The sequence below is a fragment of the Tenrec ecaudatus genome, unplaced genomic scaffold (assembly GCF_050624435.1).
Source record: "Tenrec ecaudatus isolate mTenEca1 unplaced genomic scaffold, mTenEca1.hap1 Scaffold_442, whole genome shotgun sequence".
NCBI classification, from domain to species: domain Eukaryota; kingdom Metazoa; phylum Chordata; class Mammalia; order Afrosoricida; family Tenrecidae; genus Tenrec; species Tenrec ecaudatus.
Genome location: NW_027459348.1, coordinates 205,294 through 230,526, shown reverse-complemented (window position 1 = coordinate 230,526; position 25,233 = coordinate 205,294). Strand labels below are relative to the sequence as shown.

The following is a 25,233-nucleotide window of genomic DNA, read 5'->3' as shown; positions in this document are numbered from 1 at the left end:
AATAAATCATTTCATTATGGTTATGCGGTTTGTTTGTTTTCTTTTGTTGAAATCTCCTGAAGTATTCATAACTTATCATAGCTAATTATATATATTTTTTTATCTGAAAACTGACTATACACTGGACTCTGGTCTATGTGCTTTGTTAGTAGGTACCAGTGGTACCTTGGAGTGAAGGGAAATTAATTGCTATTAATCTTCTATCCGTAGTCATTGTAACAAGCACCAAATGACCAGGTGGAAACATTCCAGGAAAGTATGAAGGGCTCTGAGGAGGGAATCAGTCAGTTTTGTCATCTGCCTGAGTATAAGGTGAGTCACATCAGAAGCAGGAAGAAAGAATCTTTTGAGCCCCGTGGCAGAGGAGCAAAATGTATCTGAGGCTTCTGCATGGAGAAGCCTTAGTGGCACTGCATGAGACAGAGCAGTAGGCCTCCTGCCGGCCCAAGAATGAATAAAGCTACATCTCTTTGGGCAAGTGGCTGGCTTGCAGAGTGGGGTACCCTGTGGGATATATCAGTACTCCAGGAGCTTTGCAATGCTGTCCTGAGACCAGAGCAGAGACCAACAGGCCACAAGACAGAAAAGTTGAGGGCCAGAGAGAGACTTACAACTATGGGGCATGGCTTAGAAAAAAAAATATTGCAGACAAACCTTAATATTTCTGACCCTGACATGTAACCTTTTTGTTTCCCCAATAAATCCCACAACCATGGGTATTTTATTGAATTCTGTCAAGCACAGACAGGGTGCACACTATCACGGCAGAGAGTAGAGTATCTTGGAAAGGGAGACTGGGAGGTGAGACAGGTGTCAGAGCAGGGTCAACACATTTGGAAGGTGGAAGCATGTCTGACTTCCACCCACCAGAAATCAACTTTGTGTGGATGTGAAGTCAGCTTCTTTTTCCCCTTTGGGGAGTCAGGCATGGTCACCAGACCCTTTCCTCAACCCTTCATTGCTATGGATACGCCTTTTAATTTAGGCAGTCCAGCTCCTAACAAGGAAACCAAAGTTGAGTACTGACATTATAGAAGTACACAGACATACTTTTGTGTACATTGCCTAGCTCTAAAGAAAATATACTTGAGTGTCTGAGTCAACTTGATATCTTCAAATTATGCTTTCTTCTCAGAGTAGTCCACATGAGAAATACCTACTAAAGTCATCTCCCGAGAACCCCACCTTTCCACTCCATCCCCCAAGCTCTCCATGCTCTTGCAGGATATGTATTTAGGTTCCCCTCCTATTTCATTCTGCCTATCTGACTCATCTTCAGATTAAAGTCTTAACAGGTAACATGTTAGGCCTTCAGCCAAATGGTTCATGGTTCAAATACACCCAGAGACACTTCCGAAGAAAAGCTTCGTGATATATTTCTAAACTAAACTAACATTGAAAACACAATGAAGTATAGCTCTATTGTTAAATAGTTAGGGTTAACTTGAGATGAAACAGCCTCAGGTTGGTTAGCAAAGCAAACTTTCAAATTTTGGTTAGTCTTCGGGTTCAGTTTCTCTTGTTCCGGGGTCTGACTCACCCTACTCCAGTATTCCATGTAGTTCCCCGGGATTCTACTCTAAGCCCTACATAGAATTCATTTTTCCTTGAAGTCTAGTATGAATATTTAGAGTGAATTCAACTTGGAACTAAAGGTCAAAGATAGTAGGCATATTGTAATCTCTCAGCCTATTTCTTACGGGAAAAATATTCGGACTTGCTTGATAGAATTTCTTTGAAAATGAAATAATGTAGGGACACACTTAGAATGATGCTTGATACATAGCAAATGAAGCGAAGGTTTGTTGAATGAATGAATGTTGGGTAATAGATAATTCAGGTTGCTATGTCATCTTGTCTAACTGTCCTTCCAATTTTTACATCACTTAAATTATTCAAGATTCAGCTTAAACATCATCTCTTAAAGAAAAGATTCCTCCTCCTTTCTGTTTTCACAACATCTAAACCAGGTGTTCTCAACCTGTGGGCCACAACCCCTTTGGGGGATCAAAGGACCTTTTAACAGGGTCACCCAATTCATGCCAGTAGCAAAATTACAGTGATGAAGTAGCAGTGGTTGAGAAACTCTGGTCTTGAGGGTCTCACCTGATTTGTTTCATTCAAGTTTCATTCTACACTTTCTTCCACTCTACCTAGGACCCTAATGTGATCCTTTAGAAAACTGGGCAATGGTGGTTGGGCATCATCTCATTCTTCTGGCCTCAAGTTTGGAAACTAATATTTGCAAGGTTCATGGTTTCCTTAAGACTTTTGATTACACTAATTTATTTCCTCCAGATAAGAAGAGATCAATAGTAATAGTTGAACCTTAGGTGTCTACTCATGAGTTTTTAGGACTCTAGTCACTATTCAGAAAAACCGAATGTAGAAGTGTCTTTCGAGCCAGTCAGGGTGTGGTATAACACCGATGAAACATACAACTTTCCTCTAGTTCTTCAATGCTTCCTCCCCACAACTATCATGACCCCAATTCTACCTTACAAATCTGTATAGACTAGAGCATGTACATGGGTACACATAGGCGCTGGAAACACCCCTTATGACCAATAATGAGAGTAGCCATACCAGGAGGGTAGGGTGAAAGTGGGGGGAGAAAGAGGGAACTGATTACAATGATCTACATAGAACCCCCTCCCAGGGGGATGGACAACAGAAAAGTGGGTAAAGGGAGACATTGGTCAGTGTAAGACATGAAAATAATAATAATAATAATTTTTAAATTATCAAGGGTTCATGAGGGAGGGAGGGAGGGGGTGGAGGAGGAAAATGAGAAGCTGATACCAAGGGCTCAAGTAGAAAGAAAAATGTTTTGAGAATGATGATGGCAACAAATGTACAAATGTGCTTGACACAATGGATGGATGGATGGATGGATGGATGGATGGATGGATGGATGGATGGATGGATGGATGGATGGATGGTGATAAGAATTGTATGAGCTCCTAATAAAATGATTTTTGTTTTTAAAGAGAACAGTGTCTTCGGGAATGATGTTCTTCAAATTGAGATAGGTGTTCCCAGAGACCTTGGTACCCTGAATCCCTACACCCAGTGACTCGCTCCCTCAGGTGTTTGCCTGCTTATGTCTAAGAAGGTTTCCTAAGTTTGCCCCCTGCATATTCAACATTAATGGATAGAGTATAGACCTGAGTATAAGCCGAGGCACTTAATTTTACCACAAAAAAAAACTGGGGCGCTTTCTACTGGAGTTTATATGGTATATTTTCTGCAAAGGTGAAAGCACATTCAGAAATATGCTGCCAAACCTAACAATTTGTTGGTACACTTCCTTCTCCCCCCTACAACGGTTCAGCCTGCGTATCTATCCAAGTATCTTCCATAGGACATTTTTTAAATAAATCATTTATCACAATCCATCCATCCATTGTTTCAAGCACATTTGTACATGTGTTGCCCCCATCCATAGACTTCTGATGTCTGATATTTTGGAAGCAGATCATCAGGCCTCTCACTGGGTGGACTCAATTCTTTCGCCTTTTGATTAGTAGTCAAGTGCGTACCTGTTTGTGGCACCCAGGCATTCTTCCACCAGCATAGGCACCAGTTTTTTGTTTTTGTTTTTTTAAATTAATAAATCTTTTTATTGGGGCTCATAAAGCTCTTATCACAATCTGTACATACATCAATTGGGCAAAGCAGCCTTATACATTCGTTGCACTCGTCATTCTCATAATTCATCTCCCACATGGGTTCCTGGAATCAGCTTGGCTTCCCTTTATTTCCCCCTCCCCCACTCCCCACTCCCCCCTTCCCCTTGGTCCCTTGATAGTTTATAAATAATTATTATATCTTATCTTACACTCCCCGGCATCTCCCCTCACCCATATCCCCATTGCCCATCTCCCAGAGAGGAGGTTACACATAGATCTCCGAGATCGGTTCTCCCTTTCTACAGTCCCTTCCATCCTAGTGTCGCCACGCCTACCGCGGGTGTTGAGGGGTTCGTCTGTCCTAGATTCCCTGTGTTTCCAGATCCCTATTGCACCGCTGTACATCCTCTGGTATAAAAAGGTCCACAAGGTAGAATTGGGGTCGTGATAATTGGGAGGGGAGGAAGCGTTCAGGAACTAGAGGAAGGTTTTGAGTTTTATTGTTGCTATACTGAACCCTGAGTGACTCATCTCCTCCCCCTACCCCTCTGGAAGGGATGTCCAGCTGTCTACAGACGGGCATTGGGTCCCTATCACGCACTCCCCCTCTTTCACAGTGATGTGATTCTCACCACCAAGCACACAGCCTAAGCAAATAAAAGGTGTTGAATGGACCATGTAGCAGACACCAAGGAACAAAAACAATCATTGTGTGATCACCTTCCTCACATAATCGCTGAAGATGAAAGTGTGCATAAGCAAATGTGGTGAAGAAGGCTGATGGTGCCCGGCTACTGAGAAATACAGAGTCTGGGGACTTAAAGGCTTGAAAGCAAACAAGCGGCCATCTAGCCCAGAAGCAACAAAGCCCACATGGATGCAGCACACCAACATAGGTGATCGTGAAGGGCAGAGGAGACCAGGTCTCAAACAACAAAGGCACCAGTTTTGGTTTTTTTTACTGATTTTAATTAATCTGAATAGGTCATCTTATGCCTATACCACCTAATGATGATGTGGTAAGTGACTAAATCATAGGGTTGGGCAAAGCACAGGATGATGGCTGAGGAAGAGACCATCATCTTATAACACAGCCTCTCCTCTCCAAGGACAAACAGAGTTACCCGACACCTCCACCCTTATCAAGTCAGGTCAGCTCTCCAACATGAATCAACTGCCTTCTAGCATAGGAAGTAATGGTGGAAACTGCATGTTCTACTGAGAGGAAGTCAGTGGGACTATTTCATAAGAAGTAAAAGTTTACAATAATTGAAATGAAATGATCAGTAAACAGAGAAATTTTAAAAAGCAGTAGGTATAAAATAACTCAGTCAAAAAGATAAATGTAATCAGTTTAACCTTTATTCAAACCCAATACCAGTGACTTTACCCATGAATGATACATCGGAAGGTGAAGGAATCTTTGGATTATAGAAAAAGATGTTCCCCATCTCTGGCCAATAATATCAACGATAAGCTCATTTTTCACCTCTGAATAGGCTAGCATCCTCATCTTCCATCATTCCAGTGCTCTTTGTAAATATCCAGTTCATTTTCACTGACCTATTCCTACTCTTTTAACTAAAATTGAGGAGACCTTTTAAGTCCCATGGTTTATTAAAAGGTAGAATAGGTAATGACGCATGTAGTTTTACAATTTTTGTTTTTTCAGTGACGCTGCATTTAAGGTTCAAGATTTCTTATTAATAATGTTCTTCAATGTTTTGTAAAACAATTTTAAAAACTGTTATTAGTGTGAACTCGATCATTCTTGTCACATGTTCAAACGGTCTGCAGGAGCACTGAACTGTTGAATGTGGCTTTTAGGGCCCAAGTCCATAACTCTGACCTAACTGCTTTTTTCCTGCCTGGGTCTGGGGCAGAAGGTGGAAGAAGGGACTGATAGAATTCATCTGTGAGTAATCGTGAGTAGGATTTATTGGAATACCATCCAGGTAGGATAAAAAAGCTTCTGAGGAGGGATGCGGTTGTCCACAAGAGTCCGGAACAGAGTGAATCCTGTAGACCCCAACACCCCTGTGCACTGAACCTCGTGGTTCCAGAAGATAGTTGTTACTTCAGAAGAGCACAAGGAGAACCAGGAGCCACAATGTGAAACAGAGTGATGGATGGGCAGCCCTCAGAGAAAGTAAAGCTGAATGCTTTTGTATGACAGACTGCCTTGGGGAGTGGAGTGCCTCTGGCCACTTAATTGGAGAAGCAGGCCTTTCATCACCACAAAAGTAGAGCCAAGTGCCTTTGTGCTGAGGCTTACTAGAGTGAGGTGCCTGGGACACTCAATTCAGGGAGCTGGGCTTGCTGACCCACAGACCTTGAGCTGAGGCTTACAGGGGAGTCGCATGACCTTTGCACATTATTAGCAGTCCTGAAAAAAATTTCCAACACGTCACGATGAGAAAAGTACATCACTTGTGTTATAACTTTTTTAACTTCTTCAATAAGCCTTGTAATCATTAAAATTGTATGTGAGATTGCTGTGTAGCAACTGTAATTACTATTAGAACCTAAATGTAAAAGTAGGTAGCGTTTGAGACAACTGACTACCAATCGTTCGCTTAAAAATTTGACTTCTGTCTGTATAAGGATGGACTGAAGGTTCTGGAGCATCCCAATTTGGTTTCAACCCTTATGAGTTTTCTTTGAGCATGACCTTACGTGGCTTAATCTTGTAAAGGCATAGTTCTCATACGTTAAATGTGGATAATATCAATGTCAGGATTAGATGAGATAGTGGATGCAAAATGCTTAGTAACTACTTCATATTCGAGAGCAAATTGTATCACCCCACAATCCATGTTGCAGTCCGATCTCATGGAATTTGTGAATGTGACTCAGCTCCAAAAGAGGATTGTCTTTTGTTATGTTAATAAGATGTCGGCTAGGTCCTAATGGCAATGCTAGGAAACTAAGGCACTTTATATAGAGCAAGTTTTCAGTGAGTTTCAGCCGCGGGTGATGTATCATTTGTATAGATATGTGTTAATATCCTTGTGAGAAATTTAAAAGGTAAAAAGTGTTACAGCAGTCTGCTTTCAAAAAGGATGATCATTTCAAAAGCCAGAAATCACTTAAAAATAAAATAATAGAATTATTCCTCTGATTTTAAACCAAGTGAAACAGAGTATATAACATTAACCATAATGTAAAAGAATGAAAATATGTGAATAGGACTTTCTTAAAATACTTTATAATAATGACTTGCTAAACAACAAACTGGTGGTATAGTGATTATGTATTGGGCTTCTAGGTGCAAGGTCAGCAGTTTGAAACCACTAAGTGCTCTGAGGGAGAAAGATGAGACTTTCGACGCTAGTAAAGGTTTAGTCTCAGAAACCCAGAAGGAGAGTTCTAGCCTGTCCTATAAGTCTCTATGAGTCAGAAATAATTCTACACCAGTGAGTTTGGCTTGGTTTTTATAATTAACAACGGCGTCCATATAGAACACAGGTCTAGTCAAGAATACATGGGGCTATCTATAATCACAGTCTCAATTTAATCTGACAGGTTTTGTTTTGGGGGTTTTTATTTAATCTCATTTGTACAGGACATATAATTCATGGGAAAAGATAGTGCAGTGCATTAGAATAATTTTCTAATTGAAAATCGCTTCCTTCAAGCAAGGCAATAAAATATTCTAGACAAGAAGATAGGAGAGTTGTGTGACTTGGCAGCAAAGTGTCTTAGTAGTTATAACTTCCTTGAGGAAAAAAAATCTCAAAGCGAATTGCACATAATGCACGCTGCAGCACAAATGTGAAATTTAACAAAATATATGTCATTTAAATCCAGTCTTATATGAATTCCCTTAAAATCTTCTCTATAAACTTGGTATACAGCTTAGTTAAGCAGCTTACCAATGCATGCTAAACCCTAAGGGATTTTTGCCACTATCCTCCCCAAAGTTCTATCTCTTCCAAAGTTTGGAGTCACTGCATTATCTGTCAATAGAAGCTTCCCCACCACACAGCTCGCAACTGTCTCACTGCCAACTGCGTCAATTTCCATCTCACCGTGACCTGAAGGTGTGCATGCCAAACACTGACTTAAACTGAAAATTTTACTCGCAAAGTGTAAAATATGATTTGGTTATACCGTGATATTAAATAAATTTTCAAGTTGTAGAGAATGTATTTATCCTTTCAGCAAAATAATTCTTCATACCAATAGCAGTTAATACCACTGTCTAGTTTTCTCCATTGCCATGAGAAAAAAACTCTCCCAAATCAACAAGTGACTTTAATATTAATAGAACATCAACTATGTGTCCTATCAGTGGATTTTCACTGTAAAAATATTTATTTCTATTAATACACAAGAAAACACACTAATCTGATTTAACTGAAGTATTCACAAATCTATATAGGTATTTAATGTACATTCACCAAAAAGTCATTTTGATACAAATAGCTTCATACCTGTCTGTCAATAATCTGGACAAAAATTAATATGACATAGAGTAAGATCCCCATTTATTAGATTAAGAAACTAAGGTCCATAGAGATTTTTGCCCAAGATTAAACAGTGAGTTAGTGGCAGTGTGGGAAATTAAATCTAGAATCATTGCACCAACTTTTTCCCTTGATAGCCTATTCATCTACATTTTAAAACAGACGACAGACAATTGAGATACCGAGGCAATAAAGAATCTAGAAATTTGTCAGTCATCTGTCTTTGAGAGTTTACATTTTTCTAAAAAAAGTAGTCTTCGTAACAAGTCATCAAAATAACTACACTTTAATAAAGTATCAGAAGAAAAGAGTGGTTTTAATTAAACTTGTGCAGAAATCTTCTAAAATCTTGTGGAAGTAAGTTATGTTTGCAGTTTATATGTCTCATCAATTACAAAGTGGGTTTCATGTGAACTTTCTGCATCCAAATTTGAGTGTTTACCAAGAGCTATAGGGCTGATCAGGATAAAAAACTCTTTCTTGGTGAAAAATGTTATTGCAACATTGACAGTTATGTTACTGTAATAAATAAATCATCTAAATATTCTGTATGGTTATAAGAAGCACAGAAATATTTTTAAATTATTAAACAAAAATAGTTAAGTTCAAGCTTGTATTATTCAGAAATTGATAACATTTGCTGTCCAAAATGGCTTATATTTTTCACAGTAAGATTTAGGAATGCTTCTCTTGTGAATTAAATGTCATGATCTAATTTTGGGGGGAAACCTTTCTAAATTATTTTGTAAAGATTTTTTTCACTATGATTTTTGGTAATGCCCAGAGGATTTGGGGGTTTTGTGTTTTGTTTTTTTCTATTAACCTGTAAATACTCGAGTGGACTAGAGAAAATGTTTTTGATAACATTAAACATATAGTATTTTAATATTCATCTGCTGACGATGGGTAGAGTAAGGGCAGTTCAACCTCCCCTCCTCTCCACATTAAACACATAAGGACTACTTTCATTCATTTTCTATATTGGGACTTAAAAAAAGATTTTTTAAATGGATTCTGTTGATTAAAATTAATGGACAATGTATTCAAATTTTAAAAGTAGTAAAAAATAATAGGGAGGAAAGTTAATTTACAATAAAACACTGGCATTTCAATAATTCATTTACCAAATCCATGTTGAGTCAGCATTTATTATAAACCAAACACTGTTGTAACAGAGACTACCATGCATGGTTAATCCAGTAAAAATCCCTCTCCCGGCAAACCTTACACATGTAATAAACTGTTGCTGTGGTGAGCTGCCACCAAGTCCGTTTCAAACAGAACCACCTTATGCACAGGACAGAACTCTACCCAGAGCTGTGCCACCCCCATTGCTGCAGCCACTGTGTCGTTTCTTCACCTCCAGGTTATTTCTCGATTCCCGGCCGCTCCCCTTCACCAAGCTGGATGCCCTTCTCCAGGGACTGCTCTCTCCTGACAGCTTCAAGTGATCTAAGACGGAATCTGGCTAGCCTTGCTTCCAAAGGCACGCTTCCCATGCTTCTTCTGAGACGGGTCTGTTTGTCCCTGAATCAGTACACGTTACTTTCAATATTCTTTGGCAGCACAATTCCAACGTGCCAGTTTCTCTTCGATCTTCCTTAATCAATTTCCAACTCTCCCCTGCATACGAAGCAACTGAAAATACCACATTTGAGGTCAGGATGACCAGAGTCCTCCCAGTAACATCCTTGCTTTTCAATAATCTAAAGAGGTCTTGTGCAGCAGATTTGCCCAATACAATGGGTCTTGATCTGCTCACGGCTGCTTCCATGATCACTGATTGCAGATCCAGGAAGGACAAATCCTTAACAGCTACAATCTTTTGCCATTTTTAGTGATGCTATCTGTTGGTCTAGCTATAAGGGTTTGGATCTTTCTTGACATTGAATCATAATCCATACTGAAAGCTACAATGCTTGATCTTGATCAACAAGTTCGCCAAGTTCTCATTTTCAGCAAGCAAGGTGTGTCATCTGCATATTGCAGGTTGTTAATAACCCTTTTTTCCAATCTTGATGCCACATTCTTCTTCATATAAGCAGTTTCTCTATTTTTTCAACATATAGCTTGAATAATTATCGTGACGTACACCTTTTCTGATTTTAAACCATACAGTAGTCCCGTGTTCAATTCACACAACTGCCTCTTGATGCATGTATACATTCCTAGTGAGCACAATGAAGTGTTCGGGAATTCCCATTTTCCTCAAAGTTATACACGGTATTCTATGATCTACACAATTGAATGCCTTGTCAAATCAATACAACACAAGTTTTATTGATACTAGAATCATTCTAGTATTCTCTGCTTTAGTTGACATAGGAAAAATTTAAAGAATTGCGGTTTTACACAATCTTTTTAAAGACCCTTCATATAAATAAAATGGCATATAATTCAGTGAAACTCAAAACCAAACTCACTGCCATTGAGTCAGTTCTGTCTCATAGTGAACCTATAGCCCAGTGTAGAACTGCCTCTGTGAGTTTCCAAAACTTTTAACAGGAGTCGAAAACCTCATATCTCTCCCACAAAACGGCTGGTGGTTTCCAACCGCTAACCTTGCAATTAGCAGTCCAATGCTTAACCACTACTCCATGTAATTCAAGAGCACAGAATAACGAATACTGCATAGAAAACCAATATAAAACTCAAAACTCACTGCCATCAAGTTGATGTCAACTCAAAACAACCGCAGGTGACAGGGAAGAACTACAGCTGCGGGTTTCTGAGACTGTAACTCTTTACAAGAGTCAAAAGCCCTGACTTTCTCCCGAGGAGCTGCTGGTGGTTTCAAACTGCTAACTTTGCAGTAAGCAGCCCAACTCAGAACTACTATGCTACCAGGGCTCCTCTGAAAAACTATATAGGACAAGGCAATAGAGTCTAAGTTTAGCTGTATTTGATAAGTAATCAGGGAAGATTGGTTATAGGAAGGTCCCTTTTAGGAAGTGTTATTTGAGTATATTACCAAAATAAATCTCTAATGAAAAAGTACTTCAGATCGAGGGAAAGAGAACAAAAAGCTTCGGAGAAGGAACTGAGACTGGTGTCATATTATGTTATAATACGGTGGCTGTGTATTTTTCTGATGCTGTAAGTTGTGCCATTAGCATTGCAGATAGCAGCAAGGTCACCAGAGACTTAAGCAGACCTTTCAAACTGTGTTAGACAGGGTTCGCTAGAAAAAAACAAAACCAGGACACTTATGATTTGAAAGCTAGATACAGCACAAAGGAATATAACAGCTAATTAGTCCGTGCAGCAGTATAGAGGGCTCAGTTCAACTCACTTCCATGGAATAGTTAATATACTGGAAGTCCTCCAACTCATGAGCACTGCTCAGTCCAAGGTTAAGGAACAGACAGCTGATCAGGCAGAAAACAGCAGGACGGGTCACCAATAGTCAGCAGCTCAGGAGCTTAGTGAAGCAGGCCCAGATGGGACATCAAACTCAAGCAGTGCAAGACACAGGATCCAACAGCCTCAAGCTCAAGCCCTGTATACACCAGCTCCGTGGTGAAGCAGGTCTTGCAGGAACTTCAAGTTCTAGCTACAAGATCCACAGGTTGGCTGTCCCACAGGTAGTGTAGCTCACAAGTTGAGAGCTAGCTAAAGCAGCCTTATGCTGGTCCAATCACCAGAGAGCAAGAGAGAGGGGCCAGGGTTTGGCGAGCCATTTATCTATTTGCCCTCCAAACAAACTGCAACTTTATTAATCCCACATGTTCTCATTGGCCATGTTGACACAATACCTAACTATCACACAAACTAAGATAAATTAGGGAAAAAGTCTGGTGAGCTAACTCCATATATTAGCCATTGAAAACACTATGGGTCACAACACAGTATTTTCTGATATACTGCCAGAACTTTACCTCCCTGCATGTAGACTAGAAAACACTACATAATGGCCACAAATTATGGAATCAACCATACCAACAATAATGACTATGATGAAAGACCAGGCAAAGGAGTCAAAGACAAAAGCCAGAGGAGTGATTACAGTGCGACATCACATAATCTCACCTGGGTGAAATGGGAAGTTGAAAGTGATGTCTTCATAATCTATTACCTAGACTACTAATAAAGTTCTAGTGAATATATGTGTATGGATATTCAAGACCATGAAAATCCTCACAACTGAGTTCATTGAAAGCATCGTGATAAACGGAGAAAAGATTGGCATTGTCAAGCGTTCCATTTGACTTAAATGCACATCTATGTATGTTGACGGAGCAGCACTCAACATGCTCCGTGATGCACTGCGCTGGTACCTCTGTTGCGCGGGAGTTCTTTAGAGTGTTGAAGAACAAATAAGTCACTTTCGAGGCTAATCTGCACCTGACCCGAGCTATGGTATTTGCAATTACCTCATATGCGTATAATATTTGGACATTAAATAAGGAAGATTGGAGAACCAATGCATTTGAATTAAGGTGGCAGCAAAGAATATTGAAAATATCATGGACTACCAAATAAGCCAACAAATTTTGAAAGAAATACAGCCAGAATGCTCCTCAGAAGCAAATGGTTAGACTTCGTCTCATATACTCTGGACATGTTATTAGGCGATACCAGTGCCCGAAAGAGGGCATATGCTTGTGACAGCAGAAGATTGTCAATGCGAGGGACTGACACTGTGATTGCAGCAATATGGACTTGTCAGTACGATGGACTTTGTATTGGACAGGGTTCTCTAGAGAGACAAACCAGATTGCTAGTAATTATATATAAATATATTTATAAAGATAGACATATAATTCAAGAAATGAACCGTTAAATTATATACAGCTATATAATACAAGAAATTAACAGTTAAATTATAAAGCAGTGAGACACTAGCAGTCCTTTAAGGTTTGAGAGCTGCCAGTTGCCAGTCCTCTTCTGTAGAGAGAGCTGGGCTACATATATCCAGGCAGCAAACAGCAAGGCCTGTCCCGAACTGTCATCAACTGTCAGTCCCCCGCTCCAGAGATGAACATTCCAATCGTGTGGGCTTAAAGGGACCTCAACTTACAGCGACACAGTCCACAGGCTAGGCATCCCACAGGTAGTGTACCCCTTTAAACTGAGGCACAGAACAACCAAAGTGAGGGTCACCGAGCCATTTATCCCTCTGCCCTTCAGTTAATCCTACTTGTGTTTATCAGCCAGGCTGGCACAATAAACTATAGCAGACTTGTCGATGCAATGGACTTGATGATGCAATTTGTCGATGCAATGGACTGATACAGTGGATGTAGCAATATGGACTTGCTATGTGATGGACTTGTCGATGCAATGAACTTGTCGATGCGATGGACTTGTCAATGCGATGGACTTGTCAATGAGAGGACTGACACAGTGGTTGCAGCAATATGGACTTGTCGATGCGATGCACTTGTCGATGCGATGCACTTCTCGATGCGATGGACTGACATTGGTTGCAGCAATACGGCTCAAACATAAGGACAAATGTGAGAACGGCACAGGCCTGAGCAGTGTTTTGTTCTGTTGAGCGTAGGGTTGCTATGAAGCAGAACCGAATTGAAGGCACTTAAGAACAATAACATACAGACATTCAGATAAATATCTTTAGGTTTTTTCTCGCTCTAGAGCAGTGATTCTCAACCTGTGGGTCGTGACCCCTTTGGGAATTGAAGGACCCTTTCACAGGGTCATCCGATTCATAACAGTAGCAAAATTACAGTAATGAAATAGCAATAAATAATGTTATGGGTGGTGGGTCACCACAACATGAGGAACTGTCTGAAAGAGTCGCAGCATTAGAAAGTTGTGAACCACTGGTATAGGACATGTATCAGGACCACATCATCTGACTTCTAATTCTTCGGATGTGAACCAGAGGCCTATTGTATTGCTTGTTGCTCTTAAGACTCATCTGCTTCCAATAGATGTCAGCAGTCTGTTTGACCTGCCAATCTTAGGTTCATCAACCCTGTAGCTTCATGAGTAAAGAGAAGCCGCCATACTGACTTTTCACCCATGACTTGGGAATTCCAAGCCTCTCAACTATGTACCTAAGGTACACCTGACCCAAGCCCTGGTAATTTTAATTACCTCATATGCACTGTTGGGCAGTGAATAAGAAGATTAAGGAAGACTTGATGCATTTGAACTATGATGCTGGCTCAGAATACTGAATGTACCATGAACTGCCAAAAGAACCAACAAATCTGTCTTGGAAAAAGTACAGCCAGCAGGCTCCTCAGAGGCAAGGATGGTGAGATTTCTCTCACATAATTTGGACATGTTTTCAGGAGAGACAAGTCCTTGGAGAAGGACATCATGCTTGGTGTAAAGTAGCAAGGCAGAAAGAAAGAGGAAGACCTTCAGCAAGAGGATTGACACAGTGGCTGCATCAATGGGCTTAAGCAGAAGACAATAGGGAGGATGGCGCAGCACCAGGTGGCGGAGCTATGAGCTGGGCCCAACTCGATGGCCCCTAACAGCTAACAGCAACACTATGAATCATTCCCTTAAGATTAAAAAAAAAAGTCTCTTTCTTTATTTAGACACATATATAAATTTTACTGCTTTTGCAACTATCTACCTTAACATTTTAAAAATTTTACCAGTCTCAGTACAGATAACTAAATATCACGCCTGAGTGTGTTCACTTAAGAAAGGAGTGCACATTTATTATTTTTACTCCAAACCCTTTTCATTGTCTTCAAAAGAATTTTAGAAACACATGCATGAAAGATACATTGCAATATTAACTTTGATTCTACTATATCCTGAAGGGCACAAAAAGACTAATAAATAGAAAACTTTAATATTTTTGTGAAGTTTAAAGTAATATCTTCATTATATTTCTAACACTTCACACATGACATCAACCATAAAGATTCACTTTCTAGGCTCACTATATAAAACAAAAACACAAAATACAACAGCATTATATCAGCCCAAATAAATCAACTGCCATCAAAAAATGAGGATCAGTACATTTTCTTTATTGTGATCATTTATTTGTAGGGTTTTTTAATCTTAAATTTCAAATGACTGATATGTTTGACAACATATATATAAAAGATGACACTGGGTACAGATCCTCAATTTTTATATCCTCTAGCTTTGAAAAATAGAATTCATTCTGAAACATGTTATGTTCTCTCTAAGATTGTTGCATTAAAGACATCCCTTGCCTACTCTGACCTCACTTCACCCGCACTTCGCAGGGGTAAATCCATTGCCATGTGGGGAAGAACTCTATTCTTCCTATGGCCAAGTTCTGAAGCAGGGGCGTTACATGCCTAAGCGTGAGCCTTAGTGAACTTAAACTTTTAAGAAAGATTGAACCAATAAAAATAAAAATAGACAGCACATATTATAAAGTCTCCGGGTAGCTCAAATAGTTAAAATCTTGAGTGCTAGCCAAAAGGCTGCTGGTTAGAACCCACCCAAAGCTATTTTGGAAGAGAAACCTAGCACTCTCGTTCTGAACTCTTAAATATCTTTAAAAATTTAAAAGGGTTTTTAACTCTGAAAATATGCAGTAGCCATGCACCAAAACTGTCTTGATAGCAACTAACAATAAAAATACTGTATTAGTTCGGGTAGACTAGAGAAACATATTCACAAACATGTATATGTATATAAGAGACAGGTTTCTGTACAAGAGCAATTGAACATGGAGAAAACATCCCAGCCCAGTCCAGATCAAGTCCGTAGTCTGATATAAGCCCATATGTCTGATATCAATCTATAAAGTCCTCTTCAGAATCACGAAACACATGCAATGAAGCCAAATGCAGGATGATCACAAGCCAGTGGGTAGAAAGTCTCCGGGTCCAGTGGCGTTGTAAGCATCTCAGCGCTGGCAGGGGTTTCTCTGTGGCTTCTCCAGCTTCCGAGGTCTGGTTGCGTCCATGTAACTTGTCTTCTGCAATGTCTCCCAGGGAATGGGAGAGAGAGAGGTGTCTTCCAGCTCTCCAAGGAGGAAGTACCAGATTTCCCAGAATTCTCAGGAGAAGCCCATGCCCACACAGAAGTCTCATTGGCTATCTCCAGATTGACAACCTAGACTTAACCCGTACACTCTCAATCCTTAAATTGACACCAGATTAGGTGACTACCACAAACACATATTAAAATACTTACAACCTACAAAAAGAAAAACAAAAACCAAACTCACTGCAATTGAGTCACTTCTGACTCACGGCAACTCTGTAAGACAGGGTAGCACTGCCCCTGTGAGTCTCCGGGTCTGTAACTCTTCATGGGAGTAGAAAGCCTCATCTCCCTCTCCAGGAGGGGCTGGTAGTTTTCAACTACCCAACGTGTAATCACTACACCACAGGGCTCCTTGAAACATACCATGGACACAGTAAATCTGTGAACTTGGAAACATTCCCATTTATAGATTTAAATATCTGAATGCCAGAGATCTCACAGACACTGAGTAGCAGACCTGAAATTTAAATCCAGTTCCCTGAGTCAGCAGTATAGAATCAGTCATTATGCTTTACTACCGCTCTTCTTAATTTTCAGCATTATTCAAAGTGGTGAGAAAAATGGGTTTATCGATCCTGAAGTTTCCAGATATTATTCATTCCAGGTGAGAATGTTAAATAAATTAGACAAAAGTATCAACATAAGTCTTTAGATGAATATGCAATATTGATTTTTAATATACTGTACATAAATATGTTTAATATGGTACATACAAATAAATTAATTTACCCATACATATAATTTAAACTTTTCAAAAGTTATATAGAAACAAATATAGTCATTTATCATATACAAATAATATAGCATATGATTATAATTTTGATACATATGTATACTCAATTAATGTGGGTACCATTATATATATTTATAGACAAATTGATTATCTTAATAAAAACTAAATGTACCAGTTCTTTTTAATGTGACAGTTGAGTTTTATTTTTAAGCATATATAGAAATGTAGAAAGAAAATACATCCCTGATTATAACCTCTTAGTTTAAAGAAACTATAGGTTTTTGTGTTGTTGAATGAAGGAGGCAATCAAGTAGAGTCCGTGGCCAAATCCACATGCCTACCTGTTTTTGTGTAAAATTTTACTGGGACGCCTATCCTCATTCACTTATAAATTATTTATGGCTGCTTTCTTGCCACCTCTACGAAGTTGAGTAGTTGTCGATGTCATGTTATGGCTCCCAAACTGTAAAATATTTATCTAGTGTCTGATCTGTTACAGTGAATGTCCTCTAATCACTATCATATTGATTTTGGAGATTTATTTCCTTGATTGAAATTTATTCTTATAAATTGTCTCAATACAGATGCCAGGAAAGGGTAAGGTAGTTTAACAGATATTAAGATGATAGCCCAATTAAATCTCTTAAATGATTAAATAATTAATATAAAGTGAAACTGTGAAAGGGAAGCCTTATACACTTTATGGCTGTCATATCTACATTTGGGCCATATAGTCTTTGACAATCCCTCAAATCTCAGCAAGTAGCACTGAATGTGACCCAAGTCCATGCATAAGTATAGAAGTATAACCAAACTTCTGCTACAGCTACAGAGTGTTGGTTTCGTCCACTGGAGAAGTTTGGCTCACCAGGATTCATACCACTCACTATCTAGTTTTATTAATATTAATAAAAACTTGCAGGGTCTATCTACATGTACTTAAGCTAAATGATCCTAAACATTATAAACCTACCAATTATTTTACAGTCAAGTGAATGTTTTTCCAGTCTGTAAAATAGAAGAAAATGCTAAACAATTTAAAAGCTAAAAAACATGCTATTCTATCTTATTGAAGAGATACTTTAGGTCATTCATGAATTATTTCTCATAAGGAGACTAAACCCATAGGAGAAAATAAAGCCAATAAAGAATAAATCTAAACTATAAACCATTAAAATTCCTCCAGTTGAAAAATGGCATTTGGAACTCACTCCTTCTTTCAAAATTAGACTCCCTAAAGCTTTAGAGATGCCCCAGGGGCATCATTTACGACTGCCATATTGGATCCGCTCTGCTTATGTATGGCAACCTCCCATGCAGGCCACCTCTCTTTTTTACACTTCAGTCTGTTTTACATTTACATGTGCTGCAGCTGCATCACAGTTCTCAAAGATCGTGAAAGAGGTTGTAAGGCTAAAACTGACGTAGTAATATATTTTCCATTTGAAAATCATAATGTTTCAATCTCAATCTCAGATACTGCAGTGGTACAGTCAATCAAGTAAAAATGTAGTTTGCAAAAATCTTATTTTATAAATATAATTCACTCCAATATGGATTTCAACTCAATCTGAAAAAAGAAACAAAAACCCCAAGTGCTTAAAATTGGATCAATACATAACATCATGTGAAACAGAGAGAAGATTGAAGTGCTCAAGAACAGAATGCTCCTCAGCAGCGAAGATGGTGAGACATCTCACATACTCTGGACATGTTACCTGGAGAGACTGGCCCCTGGAAAAGGGCTTCATGTTTGCTAAAGAAGAAGGAAGCACAAAAATATTACTACCCTCATCAAGATGGATTGACCCTGGCTTCAACATTAAGCTCAAGATAACAAAAACTGATAGGAGGATGTAGCTAGGCAGTGTTTCCTTCTGCTCTCTCTATAAAGAAAGTTATGCGTCTGGGTTGTATCCTCTTACCATACTTGTTTAATATATATGCTGTGAAAATCATGAGAGGCTGGCTTATAAGGAGAAGAATGTGGCATGAGAATTGGAGGAAGGCTTATTAACCCCTGCGATAAGTAGAGGAAGGCTTCGAGCACCTGCAACATGCAGATGGCACAACCTAGATTGCTGGAAATGAGGAGGACTTGAAGTATTTGCTGTTGATGATCAAGAACTGCAGTCTATGGTATGGATTACAACTCAATGTCAAGAAGACCAAGATCCTGACAACTGAACTGACGGGTATCAACATGGTAAATGTAGAAACTGAAGTTGCCAAGGATTCCATCTTGCTTGGATCCACAATCGCTACTCATGGAAGCAACTGATGCATTGCATTTGGTAAATCTGCTGCAAGAGACCTGTTTAGAGTCTTGAAAAGCGGGGTGTTACCTTGAGGACTAAAGTGTGCCTGACCCATGCAATGGTATTTTTCATTGCCTCATATGCATGTGAAAGTTGGATATGCAATAAGGAAGGCCAAAAAAGAATGGATCCATTTGAACTGTGGTGCTGGTCAAGAATATTGAAAGTACTTGGACTGCCCAAAGGAGAAATAAATATCTGTTGAGGAAGAAATATGGCCAAGAGTGGTCCTTAGAGGCAAGGAAGGAGAGACTTCATCTTACATATTTGTACATATTATCAAAAGAAACAAGTCCCTTGAGAATGACACCAAACTTGGTTAAGTGGAGGAGCATCAATATAAAAGGAAAGTCTTTAGGGAGATGGACGGACACTGTGGCTGAAACAATGGGCTCAAGGGTAGGAACTATTGTGCAGATGGCACAGGGCCATGCGGTGTAGCATTCTGATGTGTATAGTGGTCACTATGGGTGGTCACTGACTCCATGTACCTAACAGCATACTTGCACTCTCTCTGAGTTAGTGTCAACTTAATGACTCCTAATGATGACAGCATCGATCACTATTTAGAAGACTGTACCTTTGTTATTAACTGGAAAAATATTTCAATTTATTTTTCTTGTGATAATTTCCTCATATCCATCCCAGTTTAATTTTTATATGGTTTGAGAGACAATCCCCTCTGAGATTACAGAAAATAAAAAGTAAACAAAGTATACCTCACTCAGGTGAGAGAGGGACATCTGCTTTTCGCTCCACAAGATTGGGAGTGAATATTCCATGGTTTACAACAAAGATCTTTGTTACTCTTCTTTATTGTATCAGATCAGACAGCCTAAATGCTGAAGGTAAAGGAAAGCCATGATCATGGTCATTCGAAGCCCCTAAACCGCAGAAAGGATCATCAATCAACAAGTAGTCCCTGTCTTTTTTCTGAGAAGCTCAGAACTGGATAAAGAATGCTTAAAATAACACTGGGAAAAGGGAGACAAAAAATATATTTTGACTATTTCTCTCTTAGAGAGCTTTCTGCCTTTATTGGCTTTTAGAAGGGTAACCTTAATTTACATAACGACCCCTCAGTCTCAGTTTCTTGTAATGAAGCTATTTTGAAAAACCTACTGATCTCAATATAAGCTATTTTAGCTCTCAAGTTTATAGGAATGGTCACCTTTCTTTTCAAATTGCCTGATTGGCAGTGCTTCTGTCAGCAGTACTCCCCAGCCTAGACTTTAATGAAATGTTGCGCTTGTCCTCTGAGGCTTAGGATAGCTATTTGGTTATAATTAACTCCGGATTGACCAATGGCCAGTGAAAGAACAATTTACTCCAAGAAAAGATTATTACAACCATCATTTTGTTCCAAGTACAGCTGCTCTGTTTGGACAAAACTGAAAATACAAATGACTCATCCCACTGTGTTAATTTCAAACAACCACGAGGGAATAAGGAAGCATGAAAAGATTGCGCCCCTTCACTGTAGCTATGCAGAAGTGTAAGCTACAAGGGAAAGAAGAAAGAGCATCGTTTTTCAAACTAGTTGCCACCAAATTACACTAAAAAGCAGTTCAGAGAAAGAGGCACCCAACTTCCTTTTTTCCAGATGTAATGCAGCAAACTGTGGTGGGTCTCCTCTCAAAATCCATCCAAAATAAGTTCACTCTGTCAACCTCTACTGCTAGCACTCTTGTAGAAAATTCCATTCTTTCTCAGATTAATGCAGGAGCCTCTCAGCTTCTGCCCTTGATTCTCCTCTATCCCCCAAAGCCATATTATATGAAGCAGCTAAAAACTGAAACTCACTGCTATTGAGTCTATGCTGATTCACAATGACCCTAGAAAACACAGTAGAACTGCCCCTGCGAGTTTCTGAGACTGGACCTATTTATGGGAGTAGAAAGCCCTATATTTCTCAAACCAAGTTTCTAGTGGTTTTGAACTGCTGACCTAGCAATTAGGCAGCCCAATGCGTAACAACCATGCTATCAGGGTTATTTAAGTGACCACTTAATATTAACTCAAAGCAGAGTTCAATTGCTCCTCTGCTCAAAATGAAAGTGAGCCTTTCATTAACCATGGAAGATCTTTGATTGTCAGCAACAGTTAGTTTACAAATCCTACTCTCAGGTCCATGCAGTCTGACCCGGTCCCCCGACTTTTCTCCAAGGAGTCAGACAATGTTCTCCTTCAGGCTTCTCTCAGGTGCCATTGAGTCCATGTCAATTCACAGTAATGCCATGTGACCAAGTAAAATTATCCTCTAGAGCAGCGGTTCTCAACACATTTCCAATGGTCTTAGGAACCGAGACCCTTCTCTATCTGTCTCCAGGCAGGTCCGCCCACATGCAGATACACCCACATACAAGTACTGGGCATGAAGACTGTTACCCATGCTACACCATGCTTCAAGACCAAATTTCTTTTATTTGTCATTAAAAATAAATGTTTCACAATATATAATTACTACAGTGATTATCCCTATGCTTTAAATATGTTCAATTTGTTTAACAATGAAAATACATCCTGTATATAAGATATTTACATTATGATTCATAACAGTATCAAAATTACAGTTATGAAGTAGCAACAAAAATAATTTTATGGTTGGGGGTCTGTATCAAACATGAGGACCTGTATTAAAGGGTCATGGCATTAGAAAGATCGAGAACCCCTGCACTAGAATGATCTTAGCTGCAATCAAATGATCTCCAGTTTTTGCTTCTACCGAATGAATGGGTGGGTTCCGTCTGCCAACCAGTTGGTAGGGAGCTGAATAATGAACCATTTCACCATTAGGCCTTTGAGATAGCATCAATGAATATGGTCCTTTGGCCACAATCCTTACATGATGTACTAAAACTGCTGGCCTCTGCGCTGCTGGCTCGAATTCCGTTTTGGAGAGAGCTCTCTACTGCACTGACAGTAGATTAGGGGGATGAAGTCTCCACTGCAGCAGAGGGGGTAAACCAAGCCAGCACCCTGTTTCCTTGGGGCTATGGTCTGCTGAAAGATTAAACACCACACCTCAAAATCATTTTCTCTATATAAGAGACACTTCAAAAGCAGGAGCAGAGAGAGAAGTCCCAGGATCACCCATCAGAAGAACAACTACCAAAGGAGTATATTTGAAATCCCTTTCTAAAGTAGCACAAGCCAAGAGCAAAGACACCAGATACACCAGAAGATATGATGTAGACACCATGGGACTTAGCAAAGAAACCAACCCAACATCAGAGGCTGAAGCAGAGAGATCATGAGAGAGAGAGCAGACACTGAGACTGCGAGGCAGAGCAGCAGGTCAGCTTCTTGGCCGCAAGAGCCAGAGGCCAAGAGATCATGTGGCGAGAGGCTGATACTATAGAGAGAGCTGGCTATTGGCTATGAAGATGCTGCTGTGGACCAATGACCATAACTGTATTGTTTGCTGATCCTGACTTGGGATTACCTCCCAATTCCCCTAATACACAATTGTGGGTCCTATGTGTGACTTCTGCCTCAGCATGAAACGCAGCATGAACGTAGAGTGTCATGGCAGGAATGGTCCGTGTCAGCATAGGATAGAGAAGGACGGAAGGTCGAGGCATGGCTGACGTCTGCCTCATGTCAACAGGCAGGCCAGGGGTCAGGTGGGGCCTCCTCCATGCCTTTTGAGCAGCTTTCTCTCCTGACCACACACCTTGTTTAAAACTACAGCCCGACCTGCCAACATTTTATTTTTCGTATATAAGTTATCACTTTCTAACATCATAAATGTTTTGTTTTCGACCTGTCTTTTCCCATTAAAAAGTATGCTCCAGGAGAACAGGAATATCTGTTTCATTAACTGCTGATTTTCCACCAGTTGGCAGAATAGTATCTAGTAAACAGCCAATAAACATATGTCAAATCCATTAATTAATGTGGTTCTAATGCCCAAGAAAAGCGAGATTCTGCATTTTCAGAAGAAAAAAGCATTTCATGCAAAACCACCCTTCTTAACAGCTCCACCCTCACACTGCTCTGATGGTAAACAAAGCTCAATGCACTTGCCCCCAGTCTTCACAGCAAACTCTACTTGGGGGCCCTAATGGCAGGGCTGTTGCAAATAGAGATACCACATCTTTAGTCTCGTTGACATCTTACTTACCGAAAAGGCACAGCTTTGGCAATTATGAGGAAAACCGTCATCATTTTCTCAAACAAGATGAACCACGAGAACTAGATGGCAGCCAGCTACCATTACTGAACATCTTGACCAAAGCTTCTGTGGAATAACTGGACCAAACAGGAGAAAAGTGTGTACCAGCGTTTCAAATGCTCATAGGCTTCACACTACCTGGAGCCCTTGAAACTGCATGAGATCAAGCTGACCAAAGCAACATGAAATATTAACTAGAAACCTCAGGGGCAAAACGTTCAAGTTCCTGGAGGGGAATGACTCGGCAAAGGAGAATGAGGAAGGTTGCAGACCTGGGGTATGTACTCACTAGCATTAAGGTCAACATGGGGAATTGGTATATACTTTCAACAACAGTAAAAGAAAAGGTTTGCTTCTTATCTTCCACATAATACAAAGGGTTAAAATGGAAGATGGGAAAACACTGAAAGATTTGTTAAGTACCTCCCTTGGGTCAGGCACGGCACTCGGCAGTGGAAATCGAGCTGCAAACAAGAAAATAAAACCATCTCTTCTTGTATCGCCTATCTTGAGGTCACATTCCTAACACCCAAAACCAAACTCTTAAAAAAACACAGAGTGAAAACCCCTAAAGTCATATATAATTGGCCCCTTCTGATCTCATCTCTTGCTACCCCTTTCCCCACTGACTTTAGTCCAACCTCACTGGCCTTGTTGCTGTTAATCAGACTAAAACATTGCACACCTCAAAGCCTTGGCAATGGATCTTCCCTCCGACTAAGACACTCTTCTCCCCGCCGTCCAAGTGCCTGCTGTGGGACAAGGGCTAGAGACCAAGATTTAATAAGGGAAATGATAACCTTAATGCTGCATGAAATGAGGGAAAGGGAGAGGAGTAAAACAAAGAAGGAAGATAAGGAGTGACCGCAAGGCTATAATATAAAAAGCGGAAGTCAGAAAACACAACTCTGAAAAACAGATTATTTTAAGTACGCATACATCTGAAGGAAGGGGGGCTTTAGGCTGAAAGAAGGGCAAGTGAAAACACCCAAGTAAGGAGCCTGCGTAGTGCTTGTAAGAAACAGTAGGCTGGCAGTGTAACCAGAACAGGTGTGCACAAGGAGAAGAGGAATCGGAGACGAGGATGGAGCGGCAGCCACACCATCCAGGGTCTTGAAACACCAAAGAATCCCTGAATGGGCACTAGGTGCCAAGGCAAGGTGTGAACAGGAGAGCAGCAGCAGCAGCTAAATCGAACATCTGTCCAACAGAATCTTAAAATTCAGGACATATCACATTCACATACCACTTAACATCAGAATCCATTTCAGTTAAAAGGTGCACAAAGACAAAGAAAGCGGGGCGAGTCAGATAACAGTATGAGCTGTTACAATGGTAAATGGCTAGAAGTGATCAGATTTCCAAGATATTTATAATATAGAACCAAAAAGATGCATTATGACTTGGGTGTGTGACATGAGAGACAAAGAGTTTAAATCTAAGGTTGCTACTTTGTTTGTGTGTTTTCTAAACAATGTAGGGGTTCTCTAGCTAGCACACTTCAGTGCTTGGCTCCTAGCTGAGAAGCTAACGATTCATTTCCCCTCAGAGATACCAGCGAAGACAGGGCTAGCGATCTACTAACAAAAGTTCACAACAACGAAAAGCAAACGGAGTCGTATTCTAGTCTACACACACACAGGACCACCGTGAGAATGAATCACCAGACAGCAGCCAGCAAGAACACCAAACAACTTTTGGAGGAATGGATCTGCCCTGTTCTGAGATAGGCAAAACTTCAGAAGGAAAAAGAAAGTGATTTACAATGTGTACCTCAAATTTGAACATGGTAATTTTCATATACGCTTTAGACACTCAAACAGATGCCAAATAGTACAAAGTAGACATCTGAAATTGAGAGCGAACTCAATTGGAAAGATCAAATTTGGGAGTTGTTAGCTATCAGCAGATAGTAATTAAAGAAGCTAGGTGAAGTCAATAA

At 39.9% G+C, this 25,233-nt stretch overlaps 1 protein-coding gene across 3 annotated transcripts in view; it reads right to left on the bottom strand.

Annotated features, from left to right (window-relative positions):
• Nucleotides 1-25,233, bottom strand: part of LOC142436598 (thyrotropin-releasing hormone-degrading ectoenzyme-like) — a 256,222-nt gene that overhangs the window by 121,126 nt on the left and 109,863 nt on the right. Inside the window, exon 3 of one of the 3 annotated variants that reach the window (XM_075540157.1) lies at nucleotides 14,854-18,552. The exons of the other annotated variants lie outside the window; for them this stretch is intronic. The gene's annotated coding sequence lies outside the window, so the exon portion shown is untranslated. Of the gene's footprint in view, nucleotides 1-14,853; nucleotides 18,553-25,233 lie in introns of those variants that run through there. 3 annotated transcript variants of the gene reach the window in all.